The sequence below is a fragment of the Bos taurus genome, chromosome 5 (genome assembly GCF_002263795.3).
Source record: "Bos taurus isolate L1 Dominette 01449 registration number 42190680 breed Hereford chromosome 5, ARS-UCD2.0, whole genome shotgun sequence".
Classification (NCBI taxonomy): Eukaryota; Metazoa; Chordata; class Mammalia; order Artiodactyla; family Bovidae; genus Bos; species Bos taurus.
The window spans coordinates 28,205,801-28,231,323 of record NC_037332.1 but is presented as its reverse complement, the minus strand read 5'-3'; the positions used below and the strand labels follow the sequence as shown (position 1 = coordinate 28,231,323).

Genomic DNA, 25,523 nt, shown 5'->3' with positions numbered 1-25,523 from the left:
TTGCTCTCCTCTAAGAGTTTTATGGTTTTGCATTTTACATGTAGATGTATATAATTCATTGGATATGAAATTTAGGTAAAAGTTCATTTTTATATGTTTATTTTGCAGATAGATGTGTGATTGTTTTAGCACCATTACTATTAAAAAGACTATCCTTTTCCCCTTGAATTGACTTTGCACTCTTGTCAAAACTCAATTGGCAATATTTGTTTTGGCCTTTTTCTAGATTATTCTATTTCATTGTCATATATATCTGTCCTGTCACCAGTACCACACTGATCTGATTATAGATATGTAACTTTACAGTAAGGCTTAAAATTATGTAGTGTGAGTCTTCCAACTTTATTTTCTTATTTCAAAATTGTTTGGCTATTAATAGTTCTTTTGCTTCTCCATTGAATTTCATAGTCAGCTTGTCTATGTCTGCAAAAAACACTGGAGGAAGTAGTGGTAAACCACTCTTGTGTTCTTGCCGCAAGAACTCCATAAACAGTATAAAAGCTATGACACCACAAGATGAGCTGTCCAGGTTACAAGGTGTCCAGTATGCTCCTGCTGAAGAGCAGAGGACAGTTACTAATAGCTTCAGAAAGAATGAAGTGGTTAGGCCAAAGCAGAAATGAAACTCAGTTGTGAATGTGTCTGGTGGTGAAAATAAAGTCTGACTCTGTAAAGAACAGTATTGCATAGGAATCTTGAATCTTAGGTTCATGAATCAAGGTAAAGTGGATGTGGTCCAGCAGGAGATGGCAAAAGTGAACATTGCGTCTTAGGAATCGGTGAACTAAAATGGACCAGAACGGGCAAATTTAATTCAGATGACCATTATATCTACTACTGTGGGCAGGAATCCCTTGGAAGAAATGGAGTAGCCCTCGTAGTCAACTGAAGAGTCCAAAATGCAGTACTTGGGTACAGTCTCAAAAAAGACAGAATAATCTTGGTTCATTTCCAAGGCAAACCATTCAACATCACAGTAATTCAAGTTATACCCCTTCCACTGATGCTGAAGAAGCTGAAGTTGAATAGTTCTATGAAGACCTACAAGACCTTCTAGAACTAACACTAAAAAAAGATGTCCTTTTCATCATAGGGGATTGGAATGCAAAAGGAGGAAGTCAAGAGACACCTGGAGTAACAAACAAGTTTGGCCTTGGAGTACAGGATGAAGCAGGGCAAAGGCTAACAGAGTTTTGTCAAGAGAACACATTGGTCCTACCAAATACCCTTTTCCAGCAACACAAGGGATGACTCTACACATAGACATCACCAAACGGTCAATACAGAAATCAGATTGATTCTGTTGTTTGTGACCAAAGATGGAGAAACTATACAGTCAGCAAAAACAAGACCTGGAGCTGACTGTGGCTCAGATCATCAGCTCCTTATTAAAAAATTCAGGCTTAAATTGAATAAAGTAGGGAAAACTACTAGGCCATTCAGGTATGACCTAAATCAAATTCTGTATGATTATCACAGTGGAGGTGATGATTAAATTCAAGGGATTAGATCTGATAGAGTGAGTGCCTGAGGAACTATGGATGGAAGTTCGTAACATTGTACAGGAGGCAGTGACCAAAACTATCCCAAGAAAAATAAATACAAGAAGGCAAAATAGTTGTCTGAGTAGGCTTTACAAATAGCTGAGAAAGAAGAGAAATGAAAAGCAAGGGAGAAAGGGAACAATATACCCAACTGAATGCAGAGTTCCAGAGAATAGCAAGGAGAGATAAGAAGGCCTTCTTCAAGGAACATTGCAGAGAAGTAGAGGGAAACAACAGAATGGGAAAGACTAGAGATACCAAGGGAACATTTCATGCAAGGATGAGTATGATAGAGGACAGAAACAATAAGGACCTAACAGAGGCAGAAGAAATTAAGAAGAGGTGGTGAGAATACACAGAAGAACTACACAGAAAAGGTCTTAATGACCAGTATAACCACGATGGTGTGGTCACTCACCTAGAGCCAGACATCCTGGAGTGTGAAGTCAAATGGGCCTTAGGAAGCATTACTACAAATAAAACTAGTAGAGGTGATGGAATTCCAGCTGAGTTATTTCAAATCCTAAAAAATGGTGCTGTTAAAGCATGGCACCCAATGTGAGCAGGAAATTTGGAAAACCCAGCTGTGACCACAGGACTGGAAAAGATCAGTTTTCATTCCAATCTCAAAGAAGGGCAGTGCCATAGAATGTTCAAACTACTATACAGTTGTGCTCATTTAGCATGTTCGTATGTTAGTAAGGTTATACTCAAAATCCTTCAAGTTAGGCTTCATCAGTACATGAACTGAAAACTTGCATATGTACAAGCTGGGTTTAGAAAAGGCAAAGGAACCAGAGATCAAATTGCCAACATTCATTGGAACTTAGAGAAAGAAGGGAATCCCAGAAAAACCTCTTCTTTTCCTTCATTAACTACGCGAAATCCTTTGTGTGGATCACAACAAACTGGAAAATTCTTAAAGAGATACCAGATCACCTTATGTGTCTCCTGAGAGACCTGTGTGGGGGTCTAGAAGCAACAGAACCTTACATGGAACAACTGACTGGTTCCCAGTTGGGAAAGGAGTACAACAAGGCTGTATATTGTCACCCTGTTTATTTAAGTTCTGTGTAGGGTACATTATGTGAAATGCTGGGCTGGATGAATCACAAGCTGGAATCAAGATTGCAGGGAGAAATATCAACTTCAGATATGCAGATAATACCACTCTAATGACACAGTGAAGAGGAACTAAAGAGCCTCTTGATGAAAGTGAAAGAGGAGAGTGAAAAAACTGCTTAAAACTCAGTATTGAAAAAATCTAAGATCATGGCATCCAGTCCCATCACTTCATGGCAATTAGAAGGGGAAAAAATGGAATCAGTGACAGATTTTATTTTCTTGGGCTCCAAAATCACTGTGGATGGTGGCTGCAGCCATGAAATTAAAAGATGCATACTCCTTGGAAGGAAAGCTATAACAAACCTAGACAGTGTATTAAAAAGCAAAGACATCAGCTTGCTGACAAAGGTCTGTATAGTCAAAGTTATGGGTTTTCCAGTAGTCATGTACAGACAGATGTGAGAGTTGGACCATAAAGAAGGCTGAGTGCCAAAGAATTGATGCTTTTGAACTGTGGTGAGGAGAAGACTCTTGAGAGTCCCTTGTACTGCAATGAGATCAAACCAGTCCATCCTAGAGAAAATCAACCCTGACTATTCATTGGAAGGACTGATGCTGAAGCTGAAGCTCCAGTACTTTGGCCTCCTGATGTGAAGGGCCGACTCATTGGAAAAAACTCTGATGCTGGGAAAGATTGAAGGTAAAAGAAGAGGGTGGTAGAGGATGAGATAGCATCACCGACTCAATGGATATGAATTTGAGCAAACCCTGGGAGATAGTGAAGGACACGGTAGCCTGGTGTGGTGTAGTCCATGGGGTTGCAAAGAGTCAGATACGACTTAGCAGCGGAACAGCATTATAGTTCTTTTGTCTTTCCACTGAATTTCATAGCTTGCCTATGTCTGCAGAACTCCCACTAGCATTTTGCTTGTGTGTGTGCTTTGTCTCTCAGTCGTGTCTGACTCTCTGCAGCCCCATGGACTGTAGCCCACCAGGTTCCTCTGTCCATGGAATTTCCCAGGCAAGACTACTTGAGTGGGATGCCATTTCCTATTCCAGGGGATCTTCCTGACTCAGGGATCAAAAGTATGTCTCTTTTGTCTCCTGCATTGGCAGGCAGATTCTTTACCACTGAGCCTCCTGTAAAGCCCTGTTTTGCTTGGGACTGCATTAAATCTGGAGATCACTTTGAGAATTGATAATTGTGTCTTCCAGTCAATAAATATGATAAATGTCTTCATCATTTATTTAGGTAGTATTTTATTTCTTTTATCACCTTATATGGTTTTTCCATTAGTTGTGTACAGATGTGAGAGTTGGACCATAAAGAAGGCTGAATGCTGAAGAACTGATGATTGGACGTGACTTAGCGACAGAACAGAAGGTGATGACACCCCACTCCAGTACTCTTGCCTGGAAAATCCCATGCATGGAGGAACCTGGTGGGCTGCAGTCCGTGGCGTCACTAAGAGTTGGACACAACTGAGCAACTTCATTTTCACTTTTCACTTTCATGCATTGGGGAAGGAAATGGCAGCCCACTCCAGTGTTCTTGCCTGGAGAATCCCAGGGATGGGGGAGCCTGGTGGGCTGCCGTCTATGGGGTCACACAGAGTCGGACACGACTGAAGTGACTTAGCAGCAGCAGCAGCAGTGACAGAACAACAACAATCATTTTATAGTTTTCAGCATATAGATTTTCATATATTGTTAGATTTATACCTATTTTTAAGCTATTGTAAATTTTTAAAATTAAGTTTCAGTTTCTACTTCATTGGATGGATTTTTTCGTGTTGAAGTTGTGTCTTACAGCCTTATTAAACTGTTTAATTCTAGGAGCTTTATTATAGTTTTGGGGGTTGGTTTTTTTTTGTTTTTTTACTGTGATGTTTGGTATGTGGGATTTCAAACTCCCCAACCAGGGTTAATCCTGTGCCCCCTGTAGTGGAAGCATGGAGTCTTAACCACAGGACCGCCAGGGAAGTCCCTGGGTTTTCTATATGGATAGTTATGTCATCTGTAAAAAATGAGTTTTATATCTTTCTTTCTAGTCTTTGTCCTTTTTATTTCTTTACCTCCTCTACTGTTAGTATAGCCTTCTAGTAAGACATGAAAGTGGTGAAAGTGGACATTCTTAGGGAAAAAGCATTTAGTTTCTCACCATTAAGTATGATGGTAGCTGTTAGTTTTTGTAGATACTCTTTCTCAGGTTGAATAAATTCCCTTCTGTTCCCAATTTATTGAGAGTTTTTTCAGGAATGGATGTTGAATTTTGTCAGATGCTTTTATGTATTAGTTGATATAATTATGTGATTTTTTTCAAATTATTTAATCTGTTAATATAATGAATTATACCGATTGATTTTCAAATATTGACCTACCCTTACATTCTTGGGGTAAACACCAACTGGTTGTGATGTGTTCTTCTATTTTGTTGGATATGATTTGCTAATATTTGTTGAGTTTTGCATCCGTGTTCATGAAGATATTAGTCTGTAGTTCTGTTATTTTTTTCTTGTCATCAAGTTTTGGTATCAGGATAATGCTGGTCTTATAAAATAAGTTTATAAGTGTTCATTTTGGGGAAGAGAAAATGTAGAATTCCTTTTTAAAATATTTGGTAGAATTCTTCAATGAACTGTGCCTAGAGTTTTCTTTGTGTGGGAGTTTTTAACTACAAATTAAACTTCTTTAATAGATACAGAACAATACAAGTTGTCTAATACTTTTTGGGTAAGTTCTGGTACTTTGTGGCTTTTAAGGAGTTGGTGCATTCATCTAAGTTTTCAACTTTATGTACAAAGATTCATTCAGGTATTTTCTTAGTATCCTTTTAGTGTCTGCTGCTGCTCTGCTGCTGCTAAGTCACTTCAGTCATGTCCAACTCTGTGGGACCCCATAGATGGCAGCCCACCAGGCTCCCCCGTCCTTGGGATTCTCCAGGCAAGAACACTGGAGTGGGTTGCCATTTCCTTCTCCAATGCATGAAAGTGAAAAGTGAAAGTGAAGTCGCTCAGTCATGTCCAACCCTCAGCGACCCCATGGACTCCAGCCTACCAGGCTCCTCCGTCCATGGGATTTTCCAGGCAAGAGTACTGGAGCGGGGTGCCATTGCCTTCTCCGCCTTTTAGTGTCTGGGTCTATATTAATATCCTTTCATTCTTAATATAGATAATTTGTATATTCATTCTTTTTTTTTTGTTTGGCTAGAAGTTTATCAATTTTATTCATCTTTTCAAAGAACCTATTTCTGATTTTATTGATTTTTCCTCTATTTTTTTCTGTTTTCAATATAATTGATTTCTACTCTTTTTATTTTTTCCCTTCTGCTTACTTTGAATTAATTTACTCTTTTTTTAAGGTGAAAAACTTATGTTTTTTTAGATCATTAATTTGAAGCCTTTCCTCTTTTTAAATACAAGCTTTTAGTACTATAAATTTCCCTATAAGCACTGCTGTGGTTGCATTTGTACAAATTTTGCTATGTTGAAATTTCTTCTTTGACCAATGAATTCTTTAGAAGGGTGTTGCTTTGAGTGTTTGGAGTATTGGGAGATTTTCCAAAGTCTTTTATTTTATTGATTTCTAGTTTAATTCCATTATGGTCGAAGAACATAAACATTTCAACATGTTTAAATGTGTTGAAGTGGGTGTTATAACCCAGGATGTGGTCTCTCTTGCTGAGTGTCCTAGGGGCACTTGAGAGGAATGCATATTCTACAGTTAGGTGGGATGTTCTGTAAATGTCCATGATAGGCTATTGGTTCCTTGGTATCCTTGATTTTTTTTTTCCTCCCAGTTTTACTCAGATATAATTGATGTGGAACACTGCCTAAGTTTAAGGTGTATAGCATAATAATTTGACTTATATACATCATGAAATGATTATTGCAAAAACTTTAGTGAGCATCTATCATCTTATGTAGGTATAAGATTAAAGAAATAGAAAAAAATGTTTTTGTTGTAATGAGAACTCTTAGGATTTACTTTCGTAACACTTTCATATATAATATATAGCAGTGTTCATTATATTTATCATGTTGTACATTCTATCTCAAATACTTAGTTCTTTTATAACTGGAAGTTTCTTCCTTTTGATTGCCTTCATCTAGTTTCCCCTCCTTCTACTTACTGCCTCTGATAACCACAAATTGTATCTTTCTCTGTGTGTGTTTGTTTTTGAAGAATAATTGACCTACAACACTATGTTTCTGTTACACAACATAGTGATATACTTCTGTACGTTTCAAAAGGATGGTCATGGAAGTCTAGTTACAATATGTCACCATACAAAGATATTACATAGTTATTGACTGTATTCCCCACATATACATTTCATACCCATAACTCATTTATATAGCAACTGAAAGTTTGTACTTCTTAATCTCTTTTACTTCTTCCTTTCCTCCCCTCACTCTCCTATAGCCTTGATTTTTTTCTTTCTCCTTCTTAGAAAAATTAAAATGTGATTTATTTATTATTCAATTGCAACATTACATCCTACCTCTTCTTTATTTTTTCAGACTTAGTGAGATATTATTGACAAATAGGAATTATATATATTTAACATGTACATGTTTTTATATCCTTGATAATTTTCCGTTCACTTGTTCTATTGAGGACTGAGAAAGGAGGACTGAAGTCTCTAAAATTGTAGATTTGTCCGTTTCTTCCCTTAGTTCCATCAATTGTTGCTTCATATATTTTGAAGCTCTTTTCTTAGGTGCATACACATTTAAGATTGTTTTTATTTTAGTGAATTGACCCTTTAATTGTTACTTACTATCCTTTTTACCCCTGATAATTTTCCTTGTTTTGAAGTCTGCTTTGTCTGATATTAATATAGCCTATTAACATACAGTTACTATAGTTGTGATAACTCTCATTTTCATAGTATATTCTTACCTCCTCCTTTTACTTACATTTTTTATAATAATTTCATATTTATAAATGAGTTGCAAAAATAGTACATAGAGTTCCTATATGCCCTTTACTTAGCTTTCCCTAATGTTAACCTATTACATAAAACCATAGTACATTTATCAAAACTAAGAAATTAACATTGGTATATTACTCTATTAAGTAAGCTACAGAATTTCATAGATTTCACCAGTTTGTCTACTAATGTTTTTTTTATTCCTTTTCTATAATTCAGTCCAGGCAGCCATAATAACATTTAGTACCCTTTCATTTTTTAACCTATGTATATCATTGTGCTTAGCAGGTTTCTGGTAGACTACATACAATGTATCTTTTTTTGTAAATCCATCCTGATAATGTCTCTTTTAAGTGATGTGTTTAGACCATTTACATTTAATCTAATTACTGATATTTTAGATTTAGGTCTGTCATTTTATTGTATTTTTCTGTTCTTTCTATTTTGTGTTTTCTTTGTTTCCCTTTACATCCTTCTTTTGGATTATTTGAACTATTTTAGTATTCTACTTAGATTTCTCTATTGAGTTTTTGGAGTTTCCCTGGTGGCTCAGATTGTAAAGAATCTGCCTGCAATGTGGGATACCTGGGTTTGATTCCTGGGTCGGGAAGATCCCCTGGAGAAGGGAATGGCAATCCAGTATTCTTGCCTGGAGAATTCCATGGACAGAGGAGCCTGATGGGCTACAGTTCACGGGATCACAAAGAATCAGACATAACTGAGCGGCTGACACACACACACACACACACACACACACACACACACACTGAATTTTTACTGCTTTTTCATTTGTATAGTTATTTTAGTGTTGACTAGGAATTACAGTACACATATTCAAGTATTCTACTTAAAATTAATATGTATCACTTCAAGTAGAATATAGAAACTTTAGTACCATAAAGATTGGTTTGCCCTCTTCCTTTTTGTCTTGTAGTGGTCGTATGCATCTATATTCATTGAAAACCCCATCAGACATTGTTATAATTTTTGCTTTCAATCATCTTTAATGTTTTAAAGAACTTAGAAGTAAAATAGGGTGTTTCATTTACTCAGATATTTACCATTTCTAGTGTTCCTTCTTTCCTGAAATTCTGTTTCCATGTTCATTTCCTTCCATCCGAAGAATTTTCTTTAGCATCTTTGGCAAGTCTGCTAGTGATGACCTCTCTTGGTTTTCTTTGAGAATTTATTTCATCATTTTTGAAAGCTGTTTCACTGGCTATGTAGAATTCTGGGTTTGGCCATTGTTTTCCAGCTCTTGAAATTCTTTTTCCACTGTCATCTGTTCTCTATGGTTTCTGATAAGACGTTCACGGTCATTTGAATTATTTTTTCCCCTATATGTAATGCATTATTTGTCTCTGACTGCTTTCAAGATTTTTTTTTTCCTTTGCTTTAGATTTTACTGGGCAGGAATTTCTTTGAGATTATCCTGATTGATATTCACTGAGTTTCTTGAATCTATACGTTTATGTCTTTTACTACAGTTGGGAAGTATTGAGTTATTATTTCTTGAAATATTTTTCTTTTTGACCACAGCACACATCTTTTGGGATCTTAGTTCCCCGACCAGGGATTGAACCTGGGCTCATGGCAGTGAAAGTGTCAAGTCCTGACCACTGAACTACCAGGGAATTCCCTCAAATATTTCTGTACCACTCTTTCTCCTTTATAATTGGCCTTTGATGATACAAATGTTAGGCCTTTTGATATTGTCCAATGGGTCCTCAAGGCTCTGTTCATTTTTGTTTTCCAGTCTTTTTTCTTAGTTGTTCAGTTAGATAATTCTGTTGATCCATTTTCAAGTTCACTGACCTGTCATTTCAGTTACACCGTAGAGCCCACCTAGTGAATTTAAAAATTTCTGTCATATTTCTAGTTTAGATTTTTTCATTTGGTTCTTCTTCTCCTTCTTCTTCATCTATTCTTTGTCAAGACTGTCTACTTATCCTTTTACTTCAAGATGATTTGTCTTTATTTCTTTGAGCATGATTATAATATGTGCTTTTAGGTCAGTTCAGTTGCTGAGTCGTGTCCTATTCTTTGAGATCCCATGGACTACAGCACGCCAGAGTTCCCTATCCATCACCAACTCCCGGAGCTTGCTCAAATTCATGTCTATTGAGTCAGTGATGCCATCCAACCGTCTCATCCTCTTTTGTCCCCTTCTTCTCCTGCCTTCAATCTTTCCCAGCATCAGGGCCTTTTCTAGTGAGTCAGTTCTTCACATCAGGCGGCCAAAGTATTGGAGCTTCAGCTTTAATAGCACTTTTTCCAATGAATATTCAGGACTGATTTCTGTTAGGATTGACTGGTTTGATCTCCTTGCAATCCACTTTGGTTCAGTTCAGTTCAGTCTCTCAGTTGTGTCTGACGCTTTGTGACCCCATGGACTGCGGCACACCAGGCCTCCCTGTCCATCACCAACTCCCGGAGTTTATTTAAACTCATGTCCATTGAGTCGGTGATGCCATCCACCCATCTCATCCTCTGTCGTCCCCTTCTCCTCCAGCTTTCAGTCTTTCCCAACATCAGGGTCTTTTCAAATGAGTCAGTTCTTTGCATCAGTTGGCCAAAGGATTAGAGTTTCAGCTTCAGTGTCAGTCCTATGGACTGGTTGGATCTCCTTGCTGTGCAGGGAACTCTCAAGAGTCTTCTCCAACATCACAGTTCAGAAACATCAATTCTTTGGCACTCAACTTTCTTTATACTCCAACTGTCACATCCATACATGACTGCTGGAAAAACCATAGCTTTGACTAGACGGACCTTTGTTGGCAACATCATGTCTCTGTGTTTTAATATGCTGTCTAGGTTTGTCATAGCTTTTCTTCCAAGGAGCAAGCATCTTTTAATTTCATGGCTGCAGTCACCATCTGCAGTGATTTTGGAGCCCCCCAAAATAATTATTTCCATTGTTTCCCCATCTATTTGTCATGAAGTGATGGGAGCATATGCCATGACCTTAGTTTTTTGAATGTTGAGTTTTAAGCCAGCTTTTTTCCACTCTCTTCTTTCACGTTCATCAAGAGGCTGTTCAGTTCCTCTTCGCTTTCTGCCATAAGAGTGCTGTCATCTGAGGTTATATAATTCTAACATCTTGAAGTTGGTATTTGTTGATTATCTTTTCCCTTGTGAGATGTTGAAATTTTCAAGTCTTTTTGTACAGGTTGACTCTTGAACAGTGTGGAGGTTATGGAAACCAACCCCCATGCAGTCAAAAATCCACATTTAACTTTGTCATTGGCCCTCCATATCAGCAGTTCCATATCTGTGGGTTCAGCTAGCTGGAGATTGTGTAGTGTTATTGAAAACAATTTGTGTATAAGTGGATCCACGCAGTTCAAACCCATGTTGTTTAAGTGAAGAAGTGAAAGTCTCTTGGTCATGTCTGACTCTTTGTGACCCCATGGACTGTAGCCTGCCAGGCTCCCCTGGCCATGGACTTGTCCAAGCAAGAATAGTGGAGTGGGCTGCCATTCCCTTCTCTAGGGGTCTTTCTAACCCAGGGATGGAACCTGGATCTCCTGCACTGCAGGCAGATTTTTACCATCTGAGCCACAAGGGAAGCATGTTAAAGAGTCATCTGTATATCAGTTTGGATTTATATTCTGACATTTAAAAAATTATATGAGACTTTGGATCTTGTTCAAATCCTATAGATTTGTTTGTTTATGTGATCAGGCAGTCAGTCTAGTTGGGTTCAGGCTTCAAATACCTATCTGCCTTCTTTGGGCTGGAGTTCAGTATCAGTTTAGTTTTCAAAGTGCTATTTGCTGTGTTATTTGTATCTGTTCCATGTACATACCAGCCAGTGGCTAGTCTCCAACTTGGGCAGTGGTGTACCTCATAGATCAATTGTCAGAATCTTCAGAGTGTTGTTGAGGGTCAGATACTTTGATGTGCAGCCTGGGGGTGATTCCTGGAGTTCACATACAGCGTCATTGAGCTCCCTCTTCTTTCTGTTGTTAACCCAGACTTTCCAGTCCAAAGGATTCTCCTTCTTGCTTCACTTGCTAGAAAGCTGAGACTTGAATTTCTCTCCTCTCCTTGCACATCTGTGATTACCTTTCCCTTGAGAACCAAGTGACAGGAGGCTCGGGAAAGAAAACAAAGCAATGGAGTTTCCTTCAAGGCTCCTGGGATCACAGTTCCTCTGGTCAGAGAAAAGGTTTTCCTTTCTGACTGCTGTTGTCATTGCAACTGCTGCCTAGTTGCCTTGAACGTAGGGTGAGAGGACAGAAGGGAAACAGACAAAATCGGGGGGTTGCCTCTACTCCCTTTGACCTTTAAGGAATCCCTTTACTGTTTCTTGGGCCAAAAATGGAGGTCTTCTTGGAACTTTTTCTTTCTGTACCTGGTGCACAGTTCTGAGTTTGGGCTGCCTTTGAGTCCAGGCCAGGAGATACTCAGTTCAGTTCAGTTCAGTTTAGTCACGTCCGACTCTTTGCGACCCCATGAACCGCAGCACTCCAGGCCTCCCTGTCCATCACCAACTCCTGGAGTCCACCCAAACCCATGTCTATTGAGTCAGTGATGCCATCCAACCATCTCATCCTCGGTTGTCCCCTTCCCCTCCTGCCGGGGACCAGCCCCGGCTGATCCAGGGTATTCGAAGGAGAGACGGCGTAGGCGAAGATCAGGAAACAATTGCTTAATTAAATGTTAATTAAGGATATAAAGAGTAATAGAATGAGGATAGCTCAGTAAAATTCAGTGAAGAAAAGAGGCTGAAATAAGGATAGCTCAGTGAGGAAATTCAGTGGAGAAAAGAGGCTGAAGAATTCAGCCAGAAGGTAAGAGAAAGAACGACATGGTGAGACCAAGTTTCGGTGAACAAGGCCCGCACTTTATTTTCCAAAGTAGTTTTTATACCTTAAGTTATGCATAGAGGATAATGGGGGAAGGGGTAGAGTCAGGCAGCAAGCCAGGCTTTCTTATCATATGCAAAAGCTTAGGTGATTTGCATCATCTTCTGGCCTGGAGGCCTGTTAACATTTTAAGACCTTTTCTTCAGAAAACTTATTTTTCTCTAAAGGTGATTGGTCAGGAGCCACCCTCCAAAAGCATTAGATAAAGTTGCATTCCTACAGAGCAAAGGTGTGGTGGGCTATAACAAGAAAAAGAATTAACTCAAGGGTCCCAGGTTACAAACATTAAAGCTACTATTTACACCAATTATATTAATCAATACACTGCCAGGGACACAGCAGGTAAGGGATATGGAGACTTAGCAGCAAACATTGGCCCAACAAGTGAAAATCCCGTCACCAATACAATTTCTAATCAATCTTTTAACTGCTCAAAGGAATCTGTATTTAGACAGTTTAGAACATTTCATGCCTCTCACAGTTTGGAGGCTCTGAGCAATCACATGTGGCCGGAAAAACCTATTCAGGCAGGCTAGAGGACTTCCAAGGGAGTTTGTAGGTTGAACACTGTCACACCCAGGAATTATTAACTGGAGCTGTAAGCTAACTCTTTTTTCAGAGAGGTAGTGGGGGACAGCCCCCCGTAAAGTCAGAGGTGTAGGTGAAAGCACAAAGCAGAAAGTAGGCAGACTCTGGTTTTGGGGGTAGATTGCTCGAGAATTTCCAGGGAGACTCCTGAGGCTTGATCCCGCCTTTGCGTATGCTAAGCCTCCTTTCTCATGACCTTTGCCAGGGGCGGAGCTCGCTCCCCGCACCCTCCTGCCCTCAGTCTTTCCCAGCATCAGGGTCTTTTCCAATGAGTCAGCTCTCCGAATCAGGTGGCCAAAGTACTGGAGTTTCAGCTTCAACATCAGTCCCTCCAATGAGCAGCTAGGACTGATCTCCCTTAGGATGGACTGGTTGGATCTCCTTGCAGTCCAAGGGACTCTCAAGAGTCTTCTTCAACACCACAGTTCAAAAGCATCAATTCTCCTGCACTCAGCCTTCTTTATAGTCCAACTCTCACATCCATACATGACTACTGGAAAAACCATAGCCTTGACTAGACGGACCTTTGTTGGCAAAGTAATGTCTCTGCTTTTGAATATGCTGTCTAGGTTGGTCATAACTTTCCTTCCAAGGAGCAAGCATCTTTTAATTTCATGGCTGCAATCACCATCCGCAGTGATTTTGGAGCCCAGGAGATACTAGAAGAAGCAAAAAGGGAAACTCTGTAGATGTCATGATATTTTGAGCCATGGTTTGTTTTCTCTGTCCACCAGTTATCGATTACTTTTTAGTCTTTAGATAATGCGTGGAGCAGCTCTATTCCTGGAGTTTAGCTGAATTCCCTAGGAGAAACACTGTGGAATGTACTTACTCCATCTTAATTGGAACCAGAAACTTTGGCTATTTATTAGACACATTTTAAGAGAGAACCAAGATAGACAGGGGCAAAAAAGGCCGTGGCTTCAAGGCAGGTTATCAGTCCTGAAAGATCTGTGACTGGACTAACAGGCCTTAGGGTCCCTAATGGAGAAGACACCCCAAGGAAGGACTCCAGTGTTTTTGGTTCAGGGTGCTCTTTCTTCCTTCTTTTTAATTTTTGAATTTAAATTAAAATTTAAAAAGAGATTGTATTTGTACTCAGTACATAATCTGGAAGTTATAAAGGGAACAAAGTTAGAGGGGTACTCTACTTACTTACCCACTGGCCACCCAGTTCCTCCCCCTGGAGACACCCATGTACCAGTTTCTTGTGTGTCCTTACAGAGACATTCCACACAATACCATATATAAAATGGGAATAAGTGTGCATATAGTAACCAAAACAGTCGTGTGCTATGCACACTGCTCTATGCTTTGCTTTCTCACTTAATATGTCCTGGAGACTTTCATAGCAATGTCCACAGAAGGCCTCATTCTTCTTAGCAGCTGTGAAGAATGCCATTTAAAGAATATGTTATGATTCATTTAATGAGTCCTTTATTGATAGACTTTATTCCACCAATAAATGTTTATTCCGTCCTTTGTTATAACAGGAAAGTTGCATTGAGTATCCTTGTGTACCTATCTGACATATGTGGGGCAGTATCTATAGAATAAATACCTGGGAGTGACATTGCTGGGCAGGAAAGGATGTGTGTTCACTGAGAGTTACCAAGTTGTTAATAGCATATTGATATCTTATTTCATACAACTGCAGATAATCTGTCAGTTTTTTAAACCTTGGTAAGGAGAGGACTATTAGATGACGTAATAGAAACCTTCATATGATCTGAAGTCTTTCTCTATCTCTGGCTGATATCTAACTCTGATTGTGCCTGGTTTTTTACCAACGTGATGTGGAAGAAAAGGAAAATGTGTGAATTGGCATTTTTCTTCTTTCTTGTCCCTTGTTACTCTAGTAAGAGACATGCCAACAAGCTGTGGGAAAAAAATATATTGTAAAATTACTAAATAGGAAATATCCAAAAGGAAGGCTGTGACAATCAAGAGGATGTGAATGACCAACTGATGGGACAATCAGTTCCAAATCCTCAGATGTTGGTTTGCGTTAAAGCCTTTCTTCTGAGGAACATTTTGTCCATCACGTGTGCTTACGTATATAACCATGCCTGTATAGGTAGGAAGAGAGTTCAGGAGAAAGCTGTTATTCACTGTACTGACGGTGAAACAGAGGCCTTACAAATATAATGATTTTTTTCTGACCCCTGGATCACCACATTTGATGTGAAAAATTTGAATGTGTGGAAGTCTTGGAGACATATTTAATGTAGATACCAAAGAGTTGTCACTTCAGGTTTTTTTGATGGTTTATGGTGTTTATTTCAAAGCAAGGCTTTATTGGAAAATCTGTATGTCAAATTTTCCACTATGATGGAGCGTTTTGCTAGTAACCTTCCTTTTGATCCTTTTAACATGACACCTGAGACTAGAAATCAGATCAGTGAGGTGCTCAAAAATCTTCATAATTACTTGGCTTTGACTGTGTCATTATCTGCTTCAATTAATTTTAATAAATAAAATAAAATTAGCTATAAAATTGATTTGGAAAAAAAAAGACTTTAAAAAAATCTTTTTGGGTTTTTTTTTTGTTTTGGCATCTGGATAGGGACTTGAAAAGACTATTTTTAAAGTGAATGATGTGTGGCTTTCCAAGTGAGAATTCTAATTGGGTAGATTATCAAGTGATAAAACTGGTTTGGGTGGCTCTTCAGATAGACATCTTGTTTTTAATTTTTATACCTTTAACCCTATATTGTTTGAAATTTTTGGATGGGCATATAAAACTTTTTAAAAGAAATATAATATAGTAGAAAACAAAGGAAAACAGCTATCTTGGAAGGCTGTGTGTTTAATACAGTGAAACAGTTGTTACAGAAAACATTATTGGCATTTCTTGTTTGAAATGCCCTTCAAACCTATTCTACATCAGTCCAAAAAAAAAAAAAAAAAAGGAGGGGTTGGCTGTCGAATCAGATACCACTGTGCGGCAAACTGGGAAAGTAAAGTGTGACAGTTCTTACAATGACTCGAGTAGAGCAGGCTTACTGGAAGGTGCTGAGGATGGCTCGTGGCATATCCTTGGTCTTTCCTCAGATTGTGGCTTTCTAGAAAATGCAGTAGAGGAAAGACTCAAGAAACTTTTGATTGTTTAAATGCTTTATCTTTTACTTTTTATCATCATAAAGTTTTGTGACCTTCTCTGCTTATCATATGAAGCAAGTTTATCAAGAGTGCTTATCACAAACTTACCATGTCTGTTTGGGTCTAGAAATTCTGTTTTGAACATTAACAAATTTGGATTTAGAGATCAGAGTCAGTATGCATCTTTCTGAGAAGGCAGCCTATGCATTCTCTGGATTTAAATCATTACCCTGCTGCTGCTGCTAAGTCACTTCAGTCGTGTCCGACTCTGTGCGACCCCATAGATGACAGCCCACCAGGCTCCCCCGTCCCTGGGATTCTCCAGGCAAGAACACTGGAGTGGGTTGCCATTTCCTTCTCCAATGCATGAAAGTGAAAAGTGAAAGTGAAGTCGCTCAGCCGTGTCTGACCCTCAGTGACCCCATGGACTGTAGCCTACCAGGCTCCTCCATCCATGGGATTTTCCAAGCAAGAGTACTGGAGTGGGGTGCCATTGTCGCTCAGTCATGTCTGACTCTTTGCAACCCCGTGAAATGCAGCACACCAGGCCTCCCTGTCCATCACCAACTCCTGGAGTCCACCCAAACCCATGACCATCAAGTCGATGATGCCATCTGACCATCTCATCCTCTGTCATCCCCTTCTCCTCCTGCCCTCAATCTTTCCCAGCATCAGGGTCTTTTCCAGTGGGTCAGCTCTTCGCATCAGGTGGCCAAAGTATTGGAGTTTCAGCTTCAGCATCAGTCCTTCCAGTGAACACCCAGGACTGATCTCCTTTAGGATGGACTGGTTGGATCTCCTTGCAGTCCAAGGGACTCTCAAGAGTCTTCTTCAACACCACAGTTCAAAAGCATCAATTCTTCTGCACTCAGCCTTCTTTATAGTCCAACTCTCACATCCATACATGACTACTGGAAAAACCATAGCCTTGACTAGACGGACCTTTGTTGGCAAAGTAATGTCTCTGCTTTTGAATATCTGCTATCTAGGTTGGTCATAACTTTCCTTCCAAGGAGTAAGCGTCTTTTAATTTCATGGCTGCACTCACCATCTGCAGTGATTTTGGAGCCCAGAAAAATAAAGTCAGCCACTGTTTCCCCATCTATCTGCCATGAAGTGATGGGACTGGATGCCATGATCTTAGTTTTCTGAATGTTGAGCTTTAAGCCCACTTTTTCACTCTCCTCTTTCACTTTCATTAAGAGGCTCTTTAGTTCTTCTTCACTTTCTGCCATAAGGGTGGTGTCATCTGCATATCTGAGGTTATTAATATTTCTCCCAGCAATCTTGATTCCAGCTTGTGCTTCTTCCAGCCCAGCATTTCTCATGATGTACTCTGCAAAGAAGTTAAATAAGCAGGGTGACAATATACAGCCTTGACATACTCCTTTTCCTATTTGGAACCAGTCTGTTGTTCCATGTCTAGTTCTAACTGTTGCTTCCTGACCTGCATGTAGGTTTCTCAAGAGGCAAGTCAGGTGGTCTGGTATGCCCCCATATCTTTCAGAATTTTCCAGTTTATTGTGATCCACACAGTCAAAGTCTTTGGCATAGTCAATAAAGCAGAAATAGATGTTTTTCTGGAACTCTCTTGCTTTTTCAATGATCCAGTGGATGTTGGCAATTTGATCTCTGGTTCCTCTGCCTTTTCTAAAACCAGCTTGAACATCTGGAAGTTCACAGTTCACATATTGCTGAAGCCTGGCTTGGAGAATTTTAAGCATTACTTTACTAGCGTGTGAGATGAGTGCAATTGTGCGGTAGTTTGAGCATTCTTTGGCATTGATTTTCTTTAGGATTGGAGTGAAAATTGACCTTTACCAGTCCTGTGGCCACTGCTGAGTTTTCCAAATTTGCTGGCATATTGAGTGCAGCACTTTCACAGCATCATCTTTCAGGATTTGAAAGAGCTCAGCCGGAATTCCATCACCTCCACTAGCTTTGTTCATAGTGATGCTTCCTAAGGCCCACTTGACTTAACATTCCAGGATGTCTGGCTCTAGGTGAGTGATCACACCATTGTGATTATCTGGGTCTTGAAGATCTTTTTTGTACAGTCTTCTGTGTATTCTTGCCACCTCTTAATATCTTCTGCTTCTGTTAGGTCCATACCATTTCTGTCCTTTATTGAGCCCATCTTTGCATGAAATGTTCCCTTGGTGTCTCTAATTTTCTTGAAGAGAGCTCTAGTCTTTCCCATTCTGTTGTTTTCCTCTATTTCTTTGCATTGATCACTGAGGAAGGCTTTTTTATCCTTGATATTCTTTGGAACTCTGCATTCAAATGGGTACATCCTTACTTTTCTCCTTTGCTTTTCACTTCCCTTCTTTTCACAGCTGTTTGTAAGGCCTCCTCAGACAGCCATTTTGCTGTTTTGCATTTCTTTTTCTTAGGGATGGTCTTGATTCCTGTCTCCTGTACAGTGTCACGAACCTGCATCCATAGTTCATCAGGCACTCTGTCTATCAGATCTAGTCCCTTAAATCTATTTCTCACTTCCACTGTATAGTCATGAGGGATTTGATTTAGGTCATACCTGAATGGTCTAGTGGTTTTCCCCACTTTCTTCAATTTCAGTCTGAATTTGGCAATAAGAAGTTCATGATCCGAGCCATACTCAGCTCCCGGTCTTGTTCACTTAGGAATGCAAGATGCATTGTAATGATGACCGGGTAGATAGTGAGCTCTCAAAATTGTGATAGTAAGGATGGATGTCAGGTGTTGCTCATCAGTTCAGATACTTTATGCAGAACCTATGCAGTTATTTGACTGCAGACTAGGACATTGCTACTGTCAGTTTATGTACAGTGATGCTTCTGGGAATAATTTAATCTGGACACAGAGAAACTGGGATAGTTCAGCTTTCTTTAGTTCTGTGTCAGAGGCAATAGTGAATAAGAAGGAAGGGGCAGAGTCTTAGTCACAACTCTAGGCCTTTTATAGCAGGCCGGGGTCCAGACCAGAAAAGTAAGAGTCCCCAAAGAGGCCAGAGTTCTGCTACATGGGCAGAGATGGCCAGGGAAACCTACTTACTCTCATCGGAGGTATGGGAGAGAAGGAAGGCGTTCTTAATCAGAGCTAGAACTCGTAGTCCTGGGTGTGCTGTGCTTAGTTGCTCAGTCATGCCCGACTCTTTGTGACCCCATGCACTGTATCCTGCCAGACTCCTCTGTCTATGGGGATTCTCCGGCAAAAGAATACTGGAGGGAGTTGCCATGCCCTCTTCCAAAGGATCTCCCCAACCCAGGGATTGAACCCAGGTCTCCTGCTTTGCTGGCGGATTCTTTACCGACTGAGCCACCAGGGAAGCTCATGTAGTCCTATACCAGGAGGATTATTTCTACCTCTGGTAGAGAAGCACCAAACCGTGAATGTGCTATGGGAATGCATTTTCTTCATTAACAGGAGTATCATTACGGTAGATGCAGTTTATAAGATAACATGTCAGGGGCACTTCATTTCCCCTCTCTAAAAAGATACGCCCAATAATGTGACCCTGTATTTCTGTTATATAGAGACCTTGCAAATAAAAATTTAATTAGGAAGTTTTCCTCACTAACTTGACCCTACATTAGCACTGCTGCTGTTGTTTAGTCGCTCAGTCACGCCTGACTCTTTGCGACCCCATGGGCTGTAGCTGCCAGGCTTCTCTGTTTTTGGGATTTCCCAGGCAAGAATACTGAAATGGGTCGGCATTTCTTTCTCAAGGAGATCTTCCCAACCCAAGGATTGAACCCAAGTCTTCTGCATTGGCAGCAGATTCTTTACCACTGAGCTACTAGGGAAGCCCTATTAGATTATTTTTAGAAATCTACTTTTAATTTTGGAATAACTTTGGATTTACAGAAAAGCTGCAAAGATAATTCAGAGAGTTCTTGAATGCGTCACTCACGTTTCCCCCAGTGTTCACGTCTAACATTACTGTCATGTATTTGTCAAAACTAAGAAACCAAAATCGGTGCATTTACTGTTAAATTCAACACTTTGTTTGGATTTTACCCGATTTTTCACTAATGTTCTTTTTCTAGTCCAAGGCTCAGTTCAGTGTACCTCATTGCATTTAGTCATCGTGTCTCTGTCCTTAGGCTCCTCTGGTCTGTGACAGGTTCTCAGACTTTCCACATTTTTTATGATTGGCGATTTTGAGGAGCACTGGTGAGTAATTTTGTAGACTGCGTCTCAATTGGGGTTTGTCTGAAGTCTTTCTCAGGATTAGACTCGGGTTGTGGTTTTTGAGGAAGAATGCTTTAGAGATGAAATGCCCTCTTCAGCATATCCTGTCTGGGGGTATGACACTAACAAGACCTGTCGCTGGTGGTGTTAACCTTGATCGCTTGGTTAAGGTGGTATTTGCCAGGTTTCTCCACCATAAAGTGACTGTTTTCCTGTTTCCTTACCGTATTCTTTGGAAATGAGTCAGTTAAGTCCAGCCCACTCCTGGGGGAGGAGGAGTGAAGATTAAGCTCCACCTCCTAGAGGAGGTAGTATCTGCATATATTATTTGAAATTTTTCTGTAAAGGAAAACTTACTCTTTTTACCTGAATGTTTATTAATTGTCATTAGTTTATATCAATATGAACTCGTATACTTTAGGTTATCATTCAGTACCATGCTATTTATTTATTGCTCAAATTGTTCCAGTTTTAGCTACTGGGAACTATTCCAGGTTGGGTTCTCTATCCCTTTGACATGTCCATGTCATTCTGCCACTTGAGCACTTCCTTACTTTCTGAAACTAGGAGATGTTCCAAGCTCGTCTTGTATTTTCCCTGCCCTTGCTCTTGAATCAGCATTTTCTTCAGGGGCCTTGGTTTTTTTCCTTGGAGAAACCAAGATCTGAGCATTGGGTGTATACATTGCTAGTAAGCCCTCAGCAGAGAGAGCTAGGAAATACACACATATGTGGACTAACCCACGTGTATGTACATATGTAAAATTATTCCTGTATATCCATCTGCATACACATTGAAGTAAACATGGATCCACGCTCTTGTCTCTGACTCTAATGCAGTACCACAGAGTTTATTCTAGCTTTCCCCCCTTACTTATCTGCAGTTCCTTCTCTGACAGCAAGAAACCTGCCTGTCACCATCCACCATAATAGATGGTTAGTTTCCTTATTTATTTAATTCTGTATACATGTGAAACAGGTTCAGAATTGTTAACCCATATTTCTCTGAGCAACAGATTTACTAACCAGGGTGCAGTGTTTATGTATAGTTCCTTTTGTCTTTAGCAACATTTTCCAAGATTACTTTGGTTTCACCTCACTTCCTTCAGTGAGTTTATGTCAAACATTTATATTAAGTTCATTTGTGACAGTCTGTACTGTATCTTGGGATCCCTTGACATCCTTTTTGATTTTTGAAAAAATTATGTATATTAAGGTTCACTCTTTGTAAGGTATGTTCAGATGGTAAAGAATCTGCCTGCAATTCAGGAGACCTGGGTTCAATTCCTGGGTCAGGAGGATCCCCTGGAGAAGGGAATGGCAACGCACTCCAGTATTCTTGCCTGGAGAATTCTATGGATAGAGGAGCCTGGTGGGCTACAGTCCATGGGGTCACAAAGAGTCGGGCACAACTGAGCAACTAACACACACAAGATACAGTTTTTTGGGTTTTGTCAAATACAGAAGTCATATATTTACCACCCTTGTACCATGTAGAACAGTTCCATCTCCCTAAAAATTTCCATGCGCCTTCCCTTCTAGTCAGTCACCTCCCGTCACGTTGGTTAACCTGTTTAATGCCACTTATCTGTTTTCTACACCTGGAGTTTTGCCTTTTCCAGAATGTCACATGAATGGAATCTTAAAATTTGTAGTTGTTCACTTAGCCAAAATGCATTTAAGGTTCATCCATATTGTTTCATGATCAGTAGCTTGTTCCTTTTTGTCACTGAATAATACTCCATTCTGTAGGTACATCAGAATTGGTTTATCCATTCACCTGTTGAAAGACATCTTGGTTGCTTCCAATTTCAAGTCACTGGACCTTTATAGATAAAGCTGCTGTAAACACTTAAGGAAATTGCCATGCTGTGCAGCATTAGAGAATGGTCACGCATTTGAGATCAGAGGGGATCATTAATAATTGATAAAGATTTGGGCTGCAAAAAGTCAACTAATTATTGACTTATCTTTGTTTCACCTTACAATGTGGCTGCTGTGTCTATAGTGTTAAATTTGGTGAGTATGTGATATAAGAGACAATCTTGTTTAAAAGGAGTTTGCCGTCTACTAGAGAAGGTAATGCACCCCACTCCAGTACTCTTGCCTGGAAACTCCCATGGACGGAGCAGCCTGGTGGGCTGCAGTCCATGTGGTCACTAAGAGTTAGACACGACCGAGCGACTTCACTTTCAGTTTTCACTTTCATGCATTGGAGAAGGAAATGGCAACCCACTCCAGTGTTCTTGCCTGGAGAATCCCAGGGACGGGGGAGCCTGGTGGGCTGCCGTCTATGGGGTCGCACAGAGTCAGACACGACTGAAGTGACTTAGCAGCAGCAGCAGCAGCAGAGAAGGTAAGATTTTTGTGAGCCGGCCTATAGGTATAATCTGGGTTAGGTTCTGGTTTGTTGTGTCTGGTGGGATGGTAATAATAGTATTCAACTGATTAGTGCCTAAGTCTTAGTAAAGTCTTTATAAAGGCATGGAGAGGTCAATGCCATTAAAAGAATTTATCATTTACATTTCCCAAGAGAAGGGGACATGCCCTCATCACATGGGGCCCCAGGGGGAAGCACCAGGTTTGGTCAGGAGAGTAGAACAGGGAGGAAGCATGGCCCAGAGCCTTTATGGTTTTCCTTTGCTCTACTCTGGGAAAGGCAAGGCAGGGCAGGGGAACCGGCTTAGGATTGGCTAGTTTGAATAACTGCTTGAGTCTTAGGGTGCAGGGACTGTTCCTTGTGGTCTGGTACAGACGTCTGTCATCTGTCGATTTAGTGCCTGGGAAATACTAGCCTTGTGTGTGAGAATTAAAGGAGACAGTCTAGAACACGGGGTCTTGCTGGCAGGGGAGGCGTAAACAGTGCTGGCTGTTAGTCTGGCCCTGTGAGTAATGAATGCCAAATAGACAAATACAAGCTCTAAGAGATCACAGTACTAACACAGCCTTCCTACATGGTGCTCTCTCTCACCAGTCGAATAATCTAATTCAGTGCGTTGCTGACTGATGACTTTGAAACAGGAATACAGCAGTGTATGAGATGAAGTCTTTGCCCACAAGGAGCTCATGATATGTCAAGAAAAACAGATGCATTCAGTCACACTGCCATGTGCCAGGCACTTGCTGGTCTCTGAAGACACAGGGCTTAACCTAAGAGATGGAAAACTCATAACCAGATGGAGTGCATTTCTCTCCTTATCAACATTAATATCTCATACAAAAATACATCCTCTCATTTTGCTCTATGTCTCCAAACCCCTTTCACTACCCCCCATACTCCACTTGTTTTCTGAATATCCTTTAGAGGAGCTTATTTTATGGATTTGAGTTTTCACTTTCTTGACAACTAAAAGGAAAGGCATATGACTGACAGATTTTCTTTTAAGGATCTGGAGCAGATATTTAAAAAACTCAAAGCTATGTTTAGGTAGTTGTCTTTTTACCATTGCATCTAAAAAGCAGTGGTGGGGGAAGGAGTACGGTCATATGTGTGTGACTGGATCAGGGGAGGAGGGGCTGTGGGGTGCTGTTGGGACTGTGAGGACTAGGGTTTGGGAGACTTGTTCCGCTGTTGGTTTTGTTGTTAACCTGAGCACTGGGGGCAGGCGTCTTCCTCTTTCTAAGCCTCATTTCCTCATTTACAGAGTGGGGTTGATGATCACCACTTTGTCTACCTATTTTATGTTCTTGTTAAGGATGACATGAGATAATAAGTATAAGACTTGAAGTACAGTATAAATGTTAGGTATATTATAATGTCTTATACATAAAACGGAAAGGCAATGGCACCCCACTCCAGTACTCTTGCCTGGAAAATCCCATGGACAGAGGAGCCTGGTGGGCTGCAGTCCATGGGGTCGCTAAGAGTCGGACACGACTGAGTGACTTCCCTTTCACTTTTCTCTTTCATGCATTGTAGAAGGCAATGGCAACCCACTCCAGCGTTCTTGCCTGGAGAATCCCAGGGACGGGGGAGCCTGGTGGGCTGCCGTCTATGGGGTCGCATAGAGTCAGACATGACTAAAGCGACTTAGCAGCAGTATACATAAAAAGCCTCAGAAAATATTGAGGGAATGAATGAACATATTTCTTTTTCCTTTTGTTTCTGACGTCAACTCCAAGGAATGAGAACTGAGCGACCTTGATCTTATTTTCTGAACTTCAGTAGTATTTATCATCTATAGCTGTAATTTAGTAATTATGTTCTTTCTTATATTTAGTGATTGTTTTGAGTGAGTTTTGGCACTTTAATGAGAGTACATAAAGAGTATTTGTATATATTTCCTATCTCCTATGGAACCTAGAGTGAAAAGTACATTATAGGTACTTAATAAATATTTGTTGATTCATTGATACTGGTTCAGTGTTTAGGGTATCTATTATAAATAAACCCTTTGGGGACTAATTCTAAAGCAGAATATATGCACATGAGGGACAAGTTGCTGTACAGCCTGGGAGGCATCATCATAGAAACAATCTAAAGAAACAAACTTGGTACAAGGTCTGAGGGAGATCCTGATGAACTTAAAGACATTGTAGGTTTAATTTGGGAAACAAAAGAAGGGCTTACCTGATGGAGGTTAGAGGTCAGAATGAGAATGGTGTACTAGTCGGTGCATGCCCTGGTAGGACAGTCATAAAGGCCAAGTTGTTGAGATTTTAAGAGTCATTTTAAAATTGCAGTTATTCAGTGTAGCTATACCTCTGTCTCAGTCAAACAAGCAACCTTCAAACTTTGTTCAGAGGTGAGTCCTTGTCATTGTATAGAGTAGCTCTTCAAGGTTGAGACTTAATGCTTACGAAGCCTCTTGCTTCTGCAGAGCCAATCTCTTAGACTGCTGATGTCATTAATAATATAATCCATGTAGAGTGTCAGAGGTTTTTAGCAGTTTTGTAGCTCAGCTAAACAGATAGGCCAGGAATTAGCAGCTTTTTATGGAGATGTTTGGTTTACTTTCCTTCTGGAGGATGAAGAGGATTCCTGCTGTGTCGGGATTCTCACGGGCTGGGGGATGTGTGTGTGTGTGTCTTGCTGGCCTGAATGGTAGAGACTGTTTAAAGTGGAAAGAGGAGTCAGGTATTGGTATCAATAGGCCTGTTCTAGTAATGGCATGTCTCCCCTAAAATAGGGTACCTGTCTGATCCAGAGGGCTTCCCAGGTGGCGCTAGTGGTAAAGAACCCACCTGCCAATGCAGGAGATGCCATAGACTCAGGTTCGATCCCTGGGTTGGAAAGATCTCCTGG

The 25,523-nt window shown here is 40.2% G+C and overlaps 1 protein-coding gene and 1 non-coding gene across 2 annotated transcripts in view; one reads left to right on the top strand and one right to left on the bottom strand.

Moving 5' to 3' along the window:
• Positions 1–25,523, top strand: part of SCN8A (sodium voltage-gated channel alpha subunit 8) — a 198,001-nt gene that overhangs the window by 16,542 nt on the left and 155,936 nt on the right. The window lies entirely within an intron of this gene.
• TRNAE-UUC (transfer RNA glutamic acid (anticodon UUC)) lies at positions 9,107–9,179 on the bottom strand. Its single transcript has one exon. It is a non-coding gene; the product is annotated as a tRNA-Glu (tRNA).